The sequence below is a fragment of the Orcinus orca genome, chromosome 10, assembly GCF_937001465.1.
Source record: "Orcinus orca chromosome 10, mOrcOrc1.1, whole genome shotgun sequence".
In the NCBI taxonomy this organism is placed as follows: Eukaryota; Metazoa; Chordata; class Mammalia; order Artiodactyla; family Delphinidae; genus Orcinus; species Orcinus orca.
The window spans coordinates 103,504,625-103,520,510 of NC_064568.1; the positions used below are offsets into that span (position 1 = coordinate 103,504,625).

At 48.0% G+C, this 15,886-nt stretch overlaps 1 long non-coding RNA gene across 2 annotated transcripts; it reads right to left on the minus strand.

Annotated features, from left to right (window-relative positions):
- Positions 1-1,266: 1,266 nt before the first annotated feature.
- LOC117197083 (uncharacterized) lies at positions 1,267-15,816 on the minus strand. Of its 2 annotated transcripts, none has more exons than XR_004477567.2 (3): positions 15,234-15,816; positions 4,014-4,816; positions 1,267-2,583 (listed from the first exon to the last, which is right to left on the minus strand). It is a non-coding gene; the product is annotated as an uncharacterized LOC117197083 (long non-coding RNA). The 2 variants fall into 2 exon arrangements; XR_007479492.1 differs by lacking the exon at positions 15,234-15,816 and adding an exon at positions 7,567-15,208.
- Between the last annotated feature and the right edge of the window lie 70 nt (positions 15,817-15,886).

Below are 15,886 nucleotides of genomic sequence, written 5' to 3' on the forward strand. Positions count from 1 at the left end.
CTGCTGGCTATCACCACTTACTGATCTGTTTACTTGGAGGAGAAAAGAGCTGACAAAAGAGACTGTCTCCCGAATTCTGTGTTGAATAAATCAGCAGAGCGCACCCCTCTGGAGAAGAGGGGCGGCCCTCAGGGCGTCAGGACCATCACCCCCAGGCCCTTGAGGGAAGCTGCTGCTGGGGTGCTGGGCGCACCTCGAGGGCCCGGATGCGGGTCCCCCGGAGGCACAGAGCCGGAGAAACCCCAGCGGGCCCCGCAGGCGCTGACCCGCAGCCCCTGCTGTGCTGGGGGTCTTCAGGGCAGCTCGGCAGCTCTGCATCTTCCCTGACTTTCTCCACCGGTTCAGGGTCCTGACCGCTCCCTCCATCACATCCAAAGGACAGTGAGCTGGCCCGACGGGGCCCCAGAGCCGGGCCCATTGCCCTGGGCAGCCACCCCTCAGGCCCCTCCTGTCCCTCGCATTTTCCTCCCCGTCCTGTCCTCTCTCTTAGACGATGTCTTAACTAGTGTCTGGAGCTCCAATTTCCCTTGAGTTCGGCATCTCAGACTCAACCAAGCCCCAGCTGAGCTCAGGGGCTCTCCCATCCCCTTGGGTGCCCCTCCCCCATCAGAGGTACCATCAGGCAGGAGCACAGCTCACAGCCCTGCTACCCTCCCCCAGGCCCCGCATCTGGTTGGTACCAAATCTGACATCAGTCCCTTTTCCACGGTTCCTCTCCTGCCCCTTTCCTTCTGTTTCCAAGGGAACTTTCTGACTCAATGGACTCCTACCTGCCCACCCTGCCCCACCAAAGACTGTCCCCCAATAGTGTAGAGCACAGCTGCTACCAGGGGTCCCCCAGGATAGGTCTGCTCATGTCACACATGCTCTCCAACACACGTGCCTGGGCACGCACACACACACACCACACGCCACTCACCCACACGACATATACCCAACACACACATACACAACCACCCTCCCCCAACGCACGTGTACACACATGCGCGCACACACAGCTCTTCATAACGTTCAGAATAACACCTCTAGACAATGCCCAGCCTGGCATGCAGAGCTCCCACGTCAGCTCCAACCCACTTACCCAGCCTCTGCTCCCACAAGCCCCCGATCCAAAGATGACACGTTTAGGCACTATTTGAAATGAGCCCATTACTTGCAGTGGAAGGAAGTTTCCCATGGAATACTTCGCGGTTGCTCGTCTGTTCTGTAAACAACAACAAAAGCTGTATATATACACACCCACACAGGTACATACACACAGACACGTGCGAACTAGATATTTTAATGCATTCTATAGGTTTCTATATAATATATCTGAATGTACAAAGAAGGTGAAATTGCTCAAATGCTGGCTCCCCACCCATGTCACCTTTGGGACGGTGGCAGCGGTGAGGATGCTGTCGGCACCCCCGTCTCGGCTCTCAGCACAGTGGCTGTAACCCCTGATCTGCTCATCTGTCCCCGACTGGATGGAGGTTCTTGGGGCAGGGCCACAGCTTCATCTGCATGTTGTCAGGGGTCAGTGTGAGGCCGGGCACAGAGCCAGCGCTCAGGAACGTGTGTGGGTGGAGCTGGCATCTCCTACAAGACACTGTCCTCAAGCGGGACCTGGGGAGCACCCTGTACTGGCGGGGGTGGTGGTGACAGCGTGCTCAGTGATGTGGGCGTGACCTCCAAAACCTGCGTGTGCAAAGGTGTCATCTTTAACAGTGACTTGCAGGCAAGTTTCAAAATCCTTCAGGCAGAATGCTTTTTTGGGTGTGTGTGCTTTCCTCACGCCGCTGTGGACTCCTTGAAGACACGGAGCATCGGGGAGAAGGCCAGGATCCTGATGGGGTTTCAGGCCTTAGGCCTAATTGCCCCCAAACTCCTTCCACCGCTAAGCCTGTCACAGTGTCCGATTCATCCCCTTGGGCTGCTGGCTCACAGCCACACGTTGGAGTCACCTGCGGAGATTGGTCCTGACACTGGAAGCTTCCACCAAAGAGTCTGGTTAATGGGCTGCTCTGGGCCTGGGCACCCATCTTTTAAAAGTTGCCCCGATGACTTAGATGGGCGGTTGGGACTGAGAACCTCGCTGAGGTACCAGGAGCCGCAGAGCCTCCCGACCCCTTCCCGGGTCCCCAGGAGCGTCTCTGAACCTGTTCCAGAGGGTCAAGTCATGAAGGTGCTGACAGCACCTGCTGCTACTTTCGTTTTAAAATCATAAATGAACAAAATAGCTATTCAGAGATTTCCCCTTTACTACTGGACAGCTTGCAGCTCTGAGAACTCAGGAGGGAGGCCCCGTGGCGGCCGTGGAGGAGGGATGGGACTTTGTCACCCGGTTCGCTGAGAACAGCAGGCCGCGCTGCCTCTCCTGACAGCATTTACGTGATTTTTCATCTTAGTTTTACACTGTGTAATTCATGCCCGCAATGGGCCATTGGTTAAATCAACAAAGCTTTAGAATACGGACATTTAAATCCAAGTTTATGAAGAAAATAACAATCATTCCTCACATAAGCTTCCAAAATTTTACCAGTTACGTTCAATACATTGAAATTCTTACAGGATGTCAGTTCAGGATATCCAGACCATTGTCTAAAAGAGAAAAAACAGTAATCATTGTATCCAATTGCTTTTCCATTTATTGAAATTAAAATCTAACAAAAGAAACACCCTCTCCCTTATCTTATCATTTTGAAACAAAATATGAAAATTCTTTAAAAATTAAGTCCATGGTCCACTTTTTTTTTTTTTTTTCCGCTGTACGCGGGCCTCTCACTGTCGTGGCCTCTCCCATTGCGGAGCACAGGCTCCGGACGCGCAGGCTCTGCGGCCATGGCTCACGGGCCCAGCCGCTCCACCGCATGTGGGATCTTCCCAGCCTGGGGCACGAACCCGCGTCCCCTGCATCGGCAGACGGACTCTCAACCACTGCACCACCAGGGAAGCCCCATGGTCCACTTTTGATGCCCTTAACATGGTTAAATTTCAAGCTGCATTGTAATATTTGTTGTTTGCCCAAACCAAACACAATATAAAAATCATTTAAAAATTGGTTTGCCAAAAAACTGTGTGTTCGTTTTTGTATAAAATTAAAGTATGTTACATATCACAAGTCACTCGTGAAGGGAGAAAAAGTAAAAATACATCTTACAAATTATGATCATCATTAATATTACATTAGAAATACTTTCTGACATCCTTTGATATCATATTAAAATTAAAATGACTTTTGGCGACACTAAATTTAAAGACACTAAAATTAAAATGACTTTTGGCGAACATATAAATTTTTTTTTAATATTGAAGGAGTTTTTTTACTTTTGAAGGAGTTTTCAGATTATATATTACATGAAAGGGGTGCATGGGTCAAAAACTTTGGGGAAATGACATCTCTTCCCCAACTTGATTATTTATCAGAATTACACAAAGAAACTTGTGGGCCCCTGCCCACCCCCAGCTCCATGAATCGGAGTCTCCAAGAGATGCTGGGGCACCTCTATTTTTTGTGGGGGCCCTTCTATTTTTAATAAGCACCCCAGATGATTCTGGTGATGAGCCTGGTATAGAAAACGCCCATCTTGTCAGAAAGCAGGTCCCGAGGCAAAAAAAAAGCCATAAGAGGAAGTGTCAGCTGGCAAAGCACAGAGTTGGCAGAAGGAGGTTTGGTGTGAGTGTGGTCTTGCCCTGGAAGGTCTTAGAAAACCGGCCTGAAGACACTGAAGGGATAGACCCAGGATTGGGTGACAGTTGAACCTGCACATTACTGCAAACCCACAGACCCAGTGACTCGACTCTGATCCCTCCCTTACCGTGGAACCTAGAGCAAGTCATTTGCCTCCGGCTCCTCAACTGTATAATGAGGATTAAAAAAAAAAAAAAAAATCAACCTCCAAGGATTGTGCTAAGGGTTAAATGAAATCATTTGGGCAAAGCATTTGGCCCCAAAGCAGCTAACCCTAAGTGAGAACGCAAAGAAATGGAAATGACTTGGAAGAGTGATTCTGACCCTGCCTTTGACCTACCTCAGCTAAATTCTGATTGTAGTTTTTGCAACTGCAACCTGTCTGTTGTCCTATTCTTTTAGGGATGGACAGTTTCTTCATCGATCCCAGCTATCTGGGGTCCCACGCCGTTTCCGTCGGCTGACGCTTCAATCACTGAACTCTGTCTCCAAGGCTGCGAAATGGTTATTCTCTGGGCTGATCAAATGAAAGCGTCTCAGTGAAGGGGGCTAAACAGTGCTGTATTAAGAGCGTAGTTCCTGCAAGGTTCTCTGGGTGAAGATGAATGTTCGAGAGAAAGGGGAGTTTATGCTCCAGCCTCCACTGAGCAAGCAGAGAAGTTGGGCTGGGGGTTGGGGGCCACTCATGCTGAGATCTTTCATTTATTCTCCCCACAAAGCATGCTTTCATTTAACATCTTTCAGAGATGAAAATGTAATCGTTAGCTCAGCTTACAAATTGGAGGTGCGGTTCTAAAGCCTGGAGAATAACTCAGTGGAAGTACACAGGCTGGTGATGAGATTAGAGGTGCAACGTTCAGACATCGCACAGAATAAAATGCATATTCAGGAAGCTGGAGGTGGGGTCCCATGCGGACCAAAACTATGTTATGCAAATACAGTGTGTCTGTATTGGTCAGGGAAGTGATGCAAAGCAGAAAGAAAGCAACCTCGAGGTCTCTGTGCTCCTTAAAGAAAAGATGCGGCTGCTCCGGAGCTGTCCCCTGAGAGGATGCCTGGCTGTGCAGAACGTGGACGGCTGGCTCTGGGGAGGCACCTGGGAAAGACCCCCGCCCGGCACTGAAGATGCAAACAAACGGCACACTAGGGTGAAAAGGGGGGGAAAGAAGGACACGGTTATTTTCATCTTTATCCTCGTCGTTCGCACGGTCACTCTCAATCTATTGTGAGAGCTGACTGTGTTTCCCTATCTCTTCCTTTCTTTCAGACACAATGCTCTTGACTGCTGAAAATTAGTAGTGCATTTCAGCAAAACTCTTACGGCAAAAGTTTACCATGTGGTGTTCATTCTTTTCATCTGAAGAATGAAATTGGAAGTTTGGGAAATTCCTGTTCATAAAGTGACATACCCATAGCTTCTCTCCTTGATGAGTGTTTCCGCTAGTCAACAAGCTAACTAAATCCAGGACAAGACATGTGTATGTGAATTTTATAAAGAGAACAGGAGGTATTTGCTATGACAAATTGAATGTGCTGCTCTAAATTTACTACACAGGTCCCACACGGGGGCCCCTAGAGATATCAATCTGTAAGTGAGCTCATTACCACAGAGAAAGGTCCCTTAAAATGGGGGAGAAAAATTGGTGCAGAAATGAATGGTCTGACGTCTGGCTGTGCAGCAAATACCCCAAGCCTTATCTCCAGGGTGCATTCTAGAAAAGGAATGGACAGCATGGCCATCTACTAAAAATGAAACAGGGCTCTAAAGAGCTCACACCGATTACAGTCAGGGATGCGGCAGCTACTGCTTCCAGTCTGCCACAAATTTCTTCCACTTTGAAATTAAACCCTGGTGGCATTAAAAATTGATAGATGAACTCATCAGAGGTACCTGACCAGCTTCTAGAATATCATCTTCCCTCTCTCCCAGTCCTCAAGAGCCAGGAATTCCTGATCTCCTGGGCTAACAAATCTAAATTTAAAAAAACATAAAGGAAGACTCACAGACATAGAGAACAGACTTGTGGTTGCCAAGGGGGTGGGGCTGGGGGAGGGCTGGACTGGGAGTTTGTGATTAGCAGATGCAAACTAGCACATATAAGATGGATAAACAACAAGGTCCTACTGTAGAGCACAGGGAACTATATTCAATATCCTGTGATAAACCATAATGGAAAAGAATAGGAAAAAGAATATACATATATATGTATAACTGAGTCACTTTGCGGTACAGCAGAAATTAACACAACATTGTAAATCAACTACAGTTCAAGAAAATTTTAAAATAAATAAATAAATAAAAATAAAAACCATAAAGGAAAACCCAGACCACCTGGTTACTCCTCAAGATCCAGAGGGATTGTTTATCTTTTCTGAAGAAGCACCAAAAGTTCAGACAAATTTCTGCTCATTTTGGTGCTGTTCTCACTAGATTTATGATCCGACAATAAAAAATCTGTTGAATCAGTGAAGGAGTGAGTGGTGAAAATAGATGGACATGTGACAAGGAGGGATTTTTACAAGGAAAGGGAGATTGTGTTGATGAATATTTAAAAAAATTAAATTAGAGGGGTGAAAAAAATGACACGTAAAAAAGATAACTGCTTATGTGGGTAAAGAGTCCTAAGTTTTGAACCTGGATTTATAATCAGTGAACTGAAAAGAAAAAAACAAAAAACCAACCAAACAGAAAAAGCCTTCTCTTGAGATCACCAGTAAAGTCACAGAAGCTTTCAGGAGTTTCATTTCCTTAGGAAGTGTGCTCATTCATACCACGTTGCCATAGAAACATTTTTTTAAGTGTTTTCCGGCCATTTTGTTGTTTCACTAAAGAAGCAGGGGACCACCGAGTACTGGATTCAGAGGAGACAGAAAAGTTCCCTCCTGCCCACTCCCCACAACTGAAAGAATTCTGGACCAGTTCTTTGACTTAGGAGTTCCTGGAAGTGCCTTTTGTTTGAAAACACTGACTGTTCTCCCAGCTGGGAGCCAATTCAGAGGAAAAGTTCAGCTATTAAGGAAGAAACCTTGCAGGCAGAAGGAGGTGGACGGTGCAAGCCTCCTGTACGATGCAGCATCTAACGCGTGATCATTTGGAATATGTGTAAATATTTTTACCCACCTTATTAAAATGCTTTTAATTCTAGATTTGTATATAACAGTTAAATGGTGTAAAAAATGGTCTAAATAATGTTTTCCTGTGAGCCTATGACTTAAACAGGGTATTCCCAGATTCCATGTCATTTTCCCCGATGGTCATCCTTCCTCATTTCTTATGCCTCTTGGGGTGAAATGAGCAGCCAGAGAAATGGGAAAATGAGGTGATTTAGGTAATGCTCGGTTTCTGCCCCAAATCCTTAGCTGTCAATTTCATTCTTTTATTCGTTGTTTTGGAAGCCACTTCAAACACTTTTTGGAAGGAAGTTGTTATAATAAGTAATTGAACCCTTGGTATGTGTTTGTATTCCAGGAAGAATTGCATTTTTCTAACATGGGACTTTAAATTGTTGGGATAAATTGGAAAACAGTCTCCTCAATTCCATTTGCTCTCAGTTTGAAAGATACTGACTACATGTCAAAACCCGTTTCCCCGGAAGCGATCAAAAGCAGCAAAATTAATCACCAAGAGCTATTATCATTGAAGACTAGACAGTGCCTAATATCCAGGAGGTCACGGTTACAGGGGTGAAGTACGTGGAGATCATGCAGACCTTGGCCATTTGCCTGGAACAGGGCCACACCGCCACCCAGGTAGACCAGTTCTCCCAGGGAGATGGCCTTTAATAAAACCATCCTGCAAGGGACAGTGCTGGCTCCACCATAGCAGCTGCTATGGGCGGAGTCTGTCTTTCAAATGCGGTACACTAGCAAACCCAGAAAGCAATCTCACTTACTGTCAGACCGGGATCTGCTGACATTGAACTTGGAGGGTTAGGAGTATAATCAGACTCAAGGGAGGTGCCGGTGTGCTGACCTGTAAATAGATTATTAACAAAGAGCAAAGCTTGACAGAGCGTCTGCAATTGCTTACCTTCTAAACTGCGCTCTGCCCAGAGTTGGACATCAGACTAGCACTGGTTTTCTAGAATATATGTGTGTATATATATATATATATATATATATATATATATATATATCTGGGGAGGCGATGGAGGAGAGAAAGTCCCTCAAGCATGAACGTTCCACACACACACTCTCTTCTCGCTTAGAGGGTCAATAGAAGCAACTTAAACAATTTTAACTAAGGAGGAAGCAAACGTTCCACACGTCCTGAGCTCATCTTCAATCACTGGCCCGAATCGGATGTTTTCGGAAAGCAGTGGTCCCTCCATCTCTTTAAAAATTTATTTACTTATTTCTTCAATCTTACGACTTCTGCTCTGGGCCAGCTGAGGCCAGGTCATCTGGAATGTTTGCGTTCAGGAGCACTTGGGAAAAGAAACTTCCATTATTTTCCTGTCTGGGTGAGGGTCAGAACAATTCACCATAACAACGAATACAAATGTACTTACTTCTGTAAAAGTCAACTCCTTGAACCACGGCATGGGCATCTGTGCCGTTGCCCTGAGCCTTTATTCTGGTTTCAGTTCACTGAGTGCTTTGTGCCTGTTTAAGCCCCATCAGTGAGGTACTCACAGTCCCGAGATAACGGACAGCAGAAAGTTGACAATTAGCTGAAATACTTGGGATGTGCAGACAACCGAGTGAAGTCACTCGGGCTGCCACGTGGAAGTCAACATCCAGGCGGATCAGAGAGTCAGAGAGAAGAGACTAAACTCAGAGGCTCTATGAACATGGCCTTGCCTGCACTGCGCCCATCTGGGAATGAAAATACAAATGTCCACAAAAGCCAAAGAGGAAATCAGGATGTGGGTATCAGCCTTAGAAAGGAGGGTTGGGTTTCCCTGGTGGCGCAGTGGTTGAGAGTCCGCCTGCCGATGCAGGGGACACGGGTTCGTGCCCCGGTCCGGGAAGATCCCACATGCCGCGGAGCGGCTGGGCCCGTGAGCCGTGGCCGCTGAGCCTGCGCGTCCGGAGCCTGTGCTCCGCAACGGGAGAGGCCACAGAAGTGAGGGGCCCGCGTACCGCAAAGGAAGAAAAAAAGAAAAAGAAAGGAGGGTCACCTGTGACCCCGTGACTCCTGTGTATGATAACTTCAAACATGATCTTGATGGACATCTCCTCTCATTTCCTTAGACTCACACTCAGGAAGAACTCGAATTGTCGTGTCAAAAAGGCGAAGAGAAACAAGGGTCTCCCGCCCCAGAAGGATGCTCTTGAGATTCCAAAAGGAAGGACACAGTGGGGCAGGAGAAAGAGTTTATGCCTTGGAAAGAGGGGAAAGGAAGAGGCTGTCACCTGGGGGTGTGGCCGGGAGCGTGGCAGCAGGGATGCTCCGGAAGGTGGGTGCGAAGTGAAGTGGGAATCCGGAATCCGGAGGACAAATGGCTGCCGGCACACCCCGCCCCGTGGAAGCCACGCCCATGCGATTGCCGGTGGTCAGGAGCTGCTCGTTCTGTCCTCACCGGCTCAGGAGCCTCATGGACCCCTGCCTGCCCTCTGCTGTGGACAGGATGCCCGCCTCTCCAAACACCTGCTGAGCCCCAGAACTGCCCCATATTTCCTTTCTTAAATGGCCCAAATCATATAATTTCCCCCCAAAGTAGGTCCTTGCTACTCAGTAACGCCGTTGGGGACAAATCAAGCCCCTCGATGTGGGTGAGACTGAGTGGCCACATACATCCTCCCTTTACAAATTTCTGCTCCTTTCAATGAAATTTATAGACACGCACTTAGTCCACATCTTTTCAGAAACATCTGCATAAAGTGAGGGGCAGTGGGATTCAGCCCTGGTCTTCTTACCTAGGGATTCTCTCTCACCTCGTGCTAAGTGGCCGATGGTGTGAGTGGATACGGAAGCTGCACAAAACTGACGGGAGGCTGGGGCATATAGATATGATCGGATGTCAAAGGATGTGAACATCGACCCAAACCTCCCCCCTTGATTTCTTGAACAAGCTGGAAGTACCTCCGTCTCCTTTTCATTCACTCATAGAATGAAATGTGCCCAGGGTACCAGTCTAGAGTCTGGGTTGTGTGATGCAACCAATGCAGATATATCCAGGACAACATCTCTACCCCCAGGAGCACGAATAACTTTACAACCAACATTCACTACAGTTAATTGATCATTATTTACTGTAACGTAATGTTTTACAGTATGTAAATGTAAAAAAAATTTTACACTGAGAAGTGTAAAACTCCAGCAGCCCTTCCCAACAGGATTATTTCATGCTGTGACTAAGACAGATAGTCTTAAACAGTCTTGGGTTTTCATTGAGTTTTCTCAGCATCACGTTAAAAAATGGTGACTTAAGTTTATGTAAACACCTCAGCTGCAGCGGGGAAGTCTGTTACTCAGGACTTAAGCAACAAATTCCGTCCTCAGAAAAGGGGTATCGTGGAACGGTATTCCGGGTGGCAAGAACCCACAGAGGTGAGGTCAGTGGATATGAGATTAGGATTCCTTGCAAGTAACAGGGATGAGAAGGAATACATGGACGAAAAGACAAATTCAGAGAGAATTCACCTCCCAGTGAGGCGCAGTGGTCATCTCCAGCCCAACCTTACTTTATAGTCTGGAAACGGAGACACTGAACACAGTGACTGATTACAGTACAGCCAGCTCAGCGTCTGTGGTGATAAAGCAGAAGTGACCAAGAGAGAATCTGCTTAGATGAACTTTAAATTTCCTTTGAATTACTGCAGTAATGCTCGCCTATTGCATTAAATTTGGAAAACATGGAAAGTGCACAAAGGAAAATAAGAAGTCTGTGATCCCATTCCGAAGAGATGATCACCATGAACCCCTTTTAGATGGCTTGATGCATGGAATTTGGGTCTCCAGGAAAATACGGATTTGATGATAAGACTATGAACCCCCCCAAATGTCTCATTGCTGGGAATCGGGGGACGGCGTCGTTTTGGTGGCCCAGTCATTCGTTTCCCTCACTCACTTTATTCATTCAGCAGATATTTAGTGAGCATCTATCACGTGCCAGGCACTGTGTTAGGCACTGGGTGTACCAGTATGTACCAGTATGTACCAGTATGTACCAGTATGAAGGAGACGGTCATTGTCCCTGTCCTCGTGGGGATGACATTCCAGCCAGGAAAACATAATTAACGCTTAGTTACAATCATGAACGGTGAGGACACCGTGAGACGGTACAACGGGTTGCCCGACACCAGACTTGCTTTGTCTGGTTGAAGCTAGAATCAACCTTGCTACTCAGAGCGGCCTCTGCAGAAAATGAGCTCCGGGGCCTCCTGGGAACTTGTCAGAAATGCAGACTCTCAGGCCCCACCCACTGAATCAGGATCTGCTTTTTCACAAGCTCCCAGGGGATTCGCAGGCCTATTAGGGCTTGAGAATCACTGTTCTAAAGGATGTGGGACTCCTCAGTCCAGGGGGGCATGGGGGCAGGTAAGGCCCACTAGGCCCGCGAGCCTGACACCCACCGTCCGCATAGGAGATTCTCTGGAGCCAGCGGAGGAAGCCAGAGCGGCTGGACCACAGCCGGAGGAGCCTGTGGGGTCAGCTGGGAGGCCTCGGTCTGCGGCCAGCCGTGGGTCCAGGAGCACTTCAGCCCCTTTGGGAGTCCCAGTTTCCTCACCTGCAGGGGCAGCTCTCCTCCCTACCCCTGAGGGCTGACATGAGCGTCAGACCAGCCACTGTGCCGAAAGCATTCACAGCGCTGAGGCCTCACCACTGCTTTTCATTTGATGAGGGAGGAAGGAGAGCTATGTTTGCAGGGCCTTCACTGCCCCGCCTCCCGTGGGAGGAACTCAAAGTGAATTATTCCTCAGCCATTAAAAGGAACGAACTAATGCCTTTTGTAGCGACATGGATGGACTTAGAGATTGTCCTACTGAGTGGTGTAAGTCAGACAGAGAAAGACAAATGTATGATACTGCTTATATGTGGAATCTTAAAAAATGGTACAAATGAACTTATTTGCAAAAGAGAAACAGAGTCACAGATGTAGAAGACAAACTCATGGTTACGGTGCCGGGGGAGATAAACTGGGAGACTGGGATTGACATATACACACTGCTATATATAAAACAGATAACTAATAAGGACCTATTGAAGAGCACAGGAAACTCTACCCAACACTGTGTAATGACCTATATGGGAAAAGAACCTAAACAAGAGTGGATGTGTGTATATGTATAACTGAGTGACTTTGCTGTACGGCAGAAACTAACACAACACTGTAAGTCAACTATATTCCAATAAAACTTTTTTAAAAATCACGGTGCCCCTGTAACTAGTTTACCCAACTCATCACAAGCACAGGCAGTGATGGAAAAGACACTCTAGCTCCAACTTTGCATATGGTGGCGGTGGCATGGGGGTGGGGTGGTTACGAGTTGTGGAACAGGTGTGGTTAAGGCCCCGCTGCGGCCAGGAACGCCTCCCCAGCCCCGTCTAACCTCCTGGCTTGAGCCCCCAGCTCCCTACCATGTTTTCTGATGCAGAACGAGGGGGACACGGAGGGTGACCTGGAGTGACCACCAACCTTTGCTCTTTCTTTTCTTAACTGTGAGTGTTAGGGAGCAAGGACAGAACTTACAAAACAACCTAAGCCCAAACAAAACAGCCACAGGAGAAAAGTAAACAGAAAAATGATCATCCCTTCCAAGTAAAGGCCTTGAATTTCATGAAGTCTTTCTTTTATTCCCATTTGTTACTCTCAAGAATCAGATTAAAGTATCTGGTTTCCCAAGCGCTTGCCTACAACCAGGGCTCCTCCTCGGACACACCTTTGTAATTCTACCCACCTTGGCAGACAGGCAGGTGACCCAGAGAGCTTTGTTCCCCGGTTTCACATTGTATTATGTAGCCTCAGGCACCAGGCTACCCAGTCAGCCCGATTTACAACCTGAAACCACTCGTCTTTTCTGTGTCTGTTCCTGACGTTTACGCAACACAGGTTCTCAGAGGTGTACCAGCACCCTGCCTGCCCTCTATCATTTTATTTGTCCTCACAGCAGACATGGACTTCTTATATTTTTTGTGTTCAATTCCTGATACATGGAGAGGCAAATCCAGGCAAAGAGAGTTCAGGTGCGCCGTGTGAGATGATACACTGGACTTGGTGGCTGGGCTGGACTAGAAGTTCTAGTACTTACGTCAGAGATTCTCTCATCATCGTCATCATCTAATATTTAAGTAACAGAAAAAGCCTGAGAAGAAAAGCTCACTAGGACCTAATCCCACTTCCCAGAGTCAAGCACTGGGCACACTCTGGCTCTTTACTTCCAAACTCCCGCAGTGCCGAGATACCCCTTTAAAACGTTACACAAGTAATACGTGCATCTTAATTCAGAAATGTACACAAGAACACTACAGATACAGCAAAAGTCCCTGCTGACACCTTCCCATCTTGACTTTGTTCACTACCCCATAGGCACCTTGAAGGATGTGGCAGGTATCTTTCCCTTTAGTATTGTTTTGTCATATACGTCCATATAACTGTGCTGTACCCATAGTCATTTTCATTGACAGTTTTTTCCCACTGACATTTTGTTTTTGAGATCTATCCACACTTTTAGGACTGATTCATCTTCTGTGGCTGTAGAGTATTCTATCACATGTATGTGCCACTAATTTATTCATTCCACTTTTTTAAAGTATTTTTTAATTGAAGTATAGTTGAGTTACAATGTTAATTTCTGCAGTACAGCAAAGTGACTCAGTTATACACACACATATACATTCTTTTTTCTATTCTTTTCCATTACGGTTTATCCCAGGATATTGAATATAGTTCCCCGTGCTACACACTAGGACCTTGTTGTTCATCCAGTCTATATTCCATTCCACTTTTGATGACCACTGAAGTCCTTTCCACTTTCTCACCGTGGCAAACACTGCGCATTTCTCTAAGTGCCTGTGTGGAAATGTTTCTCGGGACTTACTCCTAGAAGAGGAATTGTTGGGTCACAAGAGGAATTGCTGTGCACTTTCAGTTTCACCAACAACGGCCAAATTGCCTTCCGAAGAGCTTTTTCCAACCCGGACGCCCCGAATCAGTGCACGAGGGTATGTGTCTCTCCATAAGCCGGCAAAAATTCCTGTTCTTGTCAGACTTCCCCAAGTATAATTTTCCAAAGTTAAATACGACTCTCAAATCTTTCTACAAATATGGCATGCACGTGGGCCAAAAGTTTACTCACCTCATTAACTAATGAGGACATTTGTAAGATGAAAAAGCTGATTCAAAGACCATTTGGGGAAATGGCTTTACAGAGTCCTTAACCTACATTAAAATAAGATTGCTAGGCTAGATATAAACATGGTTGATGTCCTACAGGGAAATAATTATAACCTTTGAAGTTATCTTTTCTTTGGGGCAAAGATTATTTGCATCTCTACCAGGCACAAATCTACAAGTTGGTACATAACCTTATAGAGACTCAGCTTTTCATTAATAGTAAACAGCAACATCAAACAACAGAAACTTCTCCTAGAAAAGTAAGTAATCCTTGGGCTTTTAAACAACGCTTCAATACGAGGTTGAAAGGAGCGCCATCCTTTTGGTCTTATTTTCAGATTTTGGATAATTTCTCTTAATAGATTTTTAAAAATCTGTATCAATGCAATGGATTAAAAAGTGGCAGTTCATTGTGTTTTACTCGGAATTTCTGTAATGATTAGTGATTTTGGGCCGTTGTTATTTTTACTCTCTAGTTCCAGGTCTCTTTAACAAACAAATATTGCGGACAGGAAATAGCTTCCTTCTCTTTAGTGACCAGAGTGCCTGGCACAACTGAAGAGCAGCCTCACGAAGTTAGGTCTCCTAGGCAACAGGGAAAAGGAGACCTGATTGCTCCTAGGATAGATTTATTGGATGCATAAAAACACCTTCACTGTGGTCGGAGAGGTTCTGCTCAGCCCAGCGGCAGTGGGAGAGGGGGTGTGTACCCAGGGAAGATACGATGGGGGGAGACCTCAGTGGGGCTTTGTGGGGGACGGCAGAACTCAGCTCTGCCCGCTTCCTCAGCCTCTACCCTCAGGTCCCTCCTGCGGACTAGGTGGTGAGTCCATCAGTTACCAGCATTTACTGACTGTCGCCAGGTTGGGGAGTCTCCAGGTTGTGGAAAACACCTTCTCTTCCCAGTTCACAAGGCAAACGGGAGGTAAAGATAAACTTGGATGAACTTTGAAGGTCTGATATGGGCAAGTCACTGGAGCAGTCTGAGTAAAACCTGGAGGCGGTGATGTATGTGCGTGTGCGTGTGCGCGTGTGTGTAGCAGTGAGACACACCTCTCGGTCTGGATCGAGTCACGTGACCGACAACCTGCCCTCGGTCCCCATCGTTTCTGCGCCCTAGCTGGGCTTTCGATACTTTCCAGGAGCGCAGAGCGCTTACGGGCCTCGCCCTGGCTCTGCCTCCCCAGCCTGGGGCGATGTGAGGTCACCCGAGACCCTCTAGAACCAATTTCCAATACTTGAACTAACCGGATTCCTTAACTATCGCTGGAAATTACCTCCCAATTAGGAGCAGCCTGAGGGGCAGGCGGCCGTGAATCCCGGTTCTCCACGGGGGCAGCTTCCCCGGGTCCACTTCGAAATCTCCCCGGCTCACCAAGGGCCCCAGCTCACGCGGGGACGCTCTTTCCGAGGGGACCCTTTCCCACCGCCGGCCAGTCCCACTTCTTAGCAGGGGGTCCACTCTCCTTTTGGGGGCACCCTGTGGCTGGCTGGCCCGGGCCTGCCGCGTCGTCTGTCCCACCGTGTCCCCATCTGTCCCCAGCCGCGTCCGCGCCGTGGCCGGGCGGTGGCGCGACTGGAATGCGCGGGGGACGCGGGGCGGGCGGCTTCGGCCTCCGGCCCGGCCCAGGGTAGATGGGCGGGCGGCGCGCGGACGAGAACCTGGCCGACAGCACCGGCGCCGGGTCCCCGGAGCGGGTGCGCCCCGCCCTCGCCCCCCTCCCGGCACACGTGCAGCTTCCACCCCCGCGGGTCGGGTGGGGCGCGCAGCCCCCCGACCCGACAGTCTCCGAGGATCGAGAAACGGAAAGAGAGACGTCTCCCCGGGAGCCCGCCGAGCGCAGGCCAGCCCGCCCTCCCTGCCCAGTCTCGTCCGATCCCGGCCGGCGGCTCGGGGCCCGGAGGGGAGGGAGGGGGCGGGGCGGGGCAC